This window comes from Dama dama, chromosome 26 (assembly GCF_033118175.1).
Source record: "Dama dama isolate Ldn47 chromosome 26, ASM3311817v1, whole genome shotgun sequence".
Classification (NCBI taxonomy): domain Eukaryota; kingdom Metazoa; phylum Chordata; class Mammalia; order Artiodactyla; family Cervidae; genus Dama; species Dama dama.
Window position 1 is genome coordinate 40,807,161 of NC_083706.1, and position 2,875 is coordinate 40,810,035.

The following is a 2,875-nucleotide window of genomic DNA, read 5'->3' on the forward strand; positions in this document are numbered from 1 at the left end:
GGGAACACCACGAAACTGCCAGGGCTACAGAGACAAGCAGAACAACATTCTGGACCTTCGGCAGCCACATGCACACCCACAACCCTCACAGAAGCAAGTGGGAAAGCCGCTCTCATTGTTCTCTTGCTTAGCCAGTAATCTTACCAGTTATTATTGGCTTTGCCCAACAGTCTAACTTAAAGCAGTTGTGTTTAAAACAATTTTTGTTTTTAAAATCTACTTTCTCTGACTTCCACCTGAGATGTTACCACGAACAACTGCAGGGATCAAGGCAACGAGAACATTGCTAAATTCATTTCAATTTCATTTCACACTGCCCACCAGCCTGAGAACATAAACACCAACTAAAGTTTCTGTCCCTTAGTGACATGACTGTCAGCGAAGAGTCACAGTCACCGTAAACGTGAGTGTGAAGCAGACCCGCGTGCGCGCATGCTAAGTCACTTCAGTCGTGTCCAACTCTGCGACCCTATGGGCTGTAGCCCGCAAGGCTCCTCTGTCCATGGAGATTCTCCAGGGAAGAATACTGGAGTGGGTTGCCAGGCCCTCCTCCAGGGGATCTTCCTGACCCAGGGACTGAACCCATGTATCCTATTCCTCTTGCATTGCAGGCAGATTCTTTACCACGGAGCCTCCAGGGAAGCCCAAGGCAAACCTAGATGAAAGCAACCTTGCTACCACTGCTGTTTTGGGCTGGAGGGTTCTTTGCTGTGAAGGCCACCCTGTGCAGTGTAGGATGGCAGCCGGCCTTTACCCACTCCATACGAGTGGCACAACCCTCCACGTGGTGACAACTAAAAGTGTGCCCAGACATTGCAAAATGTCCTCTGGGTGTAAAATCTCCCCTGATTCAGAAGTGCTGGATCAGAAGTCCCATCAAATGGGAACTGCTGTCTGCATGAGGGGCAGAGGAGGCCGTGCGGAGGAAAGGGTGGCTTGATGGATTTTGAAGGAGAGTCTGAAATGTCCTGGGAGAAGTCTGGGTTCTTTGGAATGTTTCAGACGGAGGGAAACCCAGGCAGAGGCTCAGAGGGACGTGATCGACTCACTGTGGCTGAGGTTCACAGAACAACTCAACTCAGGAGGAACTGAGCAAGCTTTGTTTGTTTAGAAAGCATTTTCATTTTTAAGAATAACAGTTAATTGAATCATCAGTATTTTTCACAAGTGGGTAGTTTTGTTGTGATTTCCATTTCTGGGTCATCATGAAGACACCAAGTTGGGAAAACTGAGTCTCAGAGTGCTCAAGGTTATCAAGAGAGGGGTCTGGCCTTTGAAAGGTCGTCTAGCCTTTGAAGCATCTCAGACCTTCTTACCAACCAACAGTAAGAAAGGTAACAGTTTTCCAGGGTGCCGTCCAACTGACTCTGTTCTTTCTCCAACCTCGGTTACAGAACTCACCGCCCTATCGTTTAGTATCTAAGTTGTGACTGAGGGCTGGAGACTGCCTCTACTTGGATTGTGAGGTTGTGTCTATGTAATTAAAATAAGTTGGCATTTTGCAAAGTTCCCTAAATCTGCTGCAGCCACAGTTTCAGTTGAAGTTGACTTTGGAGAACCCACTTTTTCTGGAGTCTGTAGTTCTCTCACAAAAAGCCTTGAGGGAATTATGAGATGGTCTAACACACTAGTCATTGTGAGGAAGAGAGACCATGAACCAACAGGTGTGAAGGTAATGGGAAACAGGTAGAGAAACCCAGGTTAAGGGCACAGAAGGAGTGATGATAGCTCTGTTCAGATCAGGTATTTCTCCAGGGCTAATGACAGCAGATTGTAAGTGGTCACATTTGAATACTTGCAACACATTCTACATCTAGAAACTTGCTCTCTAGGGCTCAGCTCCATATCCTCGCAACAGCATCTTTGCTGGCCTCTGGCCAAAGTGCTGCAGAGGCTTTTCTTGAGTGTGCTAAATACCTCACCCCTTGCAGTGGGTTGAAACGATATGTTCCAAAAGATAATGTTCAAATGTCCTAACCTCCAATATCTGTGAACGTGACTTTATTTGGACATAGGGTCTCTGCAGATGTAATCAAGCTGATTTACTATCAGACTGAATTAGGGTGGCCACAGCATCCTGTGACTAGTGTCTTTATAAGAGAAAAGGTTAGCCTCAAGAGACCCAGAAGAGCCACAAGGAAGAAGGCCAGGTGAAGAGAAGCAGAGATAGGCGCGATGCTGTGAGTCAAGGCCCACACCTGAAGCTAGGAACAGGCGAGCAAAGATTCTTCCCTACAGCCTTCAGAGGGAACACGGCCCTGCTGATCCTTTGCCTCTTGACTTCAGGCCTCCAGATCTGTAAGAATCAACGCCAGTTGTTTTTTTTTTTAATTTTTTGTAATTACTTTTAATTGAAGGAAAAATGACTGTTGTTTTAAGCCACTCAGCTGGTGATACCATGTGATGGCAGCCCTAGGAAATGAATAACCCCCGCAACGCCTTCCTTCAGAGCCTTCAGCCGAGGTCACCATGGACTCCGCTAAGCTCCCCGCTCCTATGCAGCGGGAAGACAGGAAGGGGCCAGAGGGAGTCCCTGGGCCCAGGGGCTGGCGGCCGACTGAGAAGCTGCTGTCTGCACCTACTTCTGCCCAGCCTGCTCCTACACACGCCCGGGGTGTGCCGCGAGAGGACAGCTGAGAGAAGCCCGGAGATCAAGCAGGGAAGCCCGTCACATCCTTTCCCATAAGCATACACTTGGGGAAGAGGCCACGAGTGTGTGTCTCTGGTTTATTTTCAGAGAATGAGTAGTAGATAATTATCCACATAATAATGAAACACCACTTATGATAAAGTTACAAATACATACTGCCATCAGCTGAGATGGCGGAATCTGTGGGGCCGGTCTCCTCCTGAGGGGAGGCACTCTCCTGTGTGT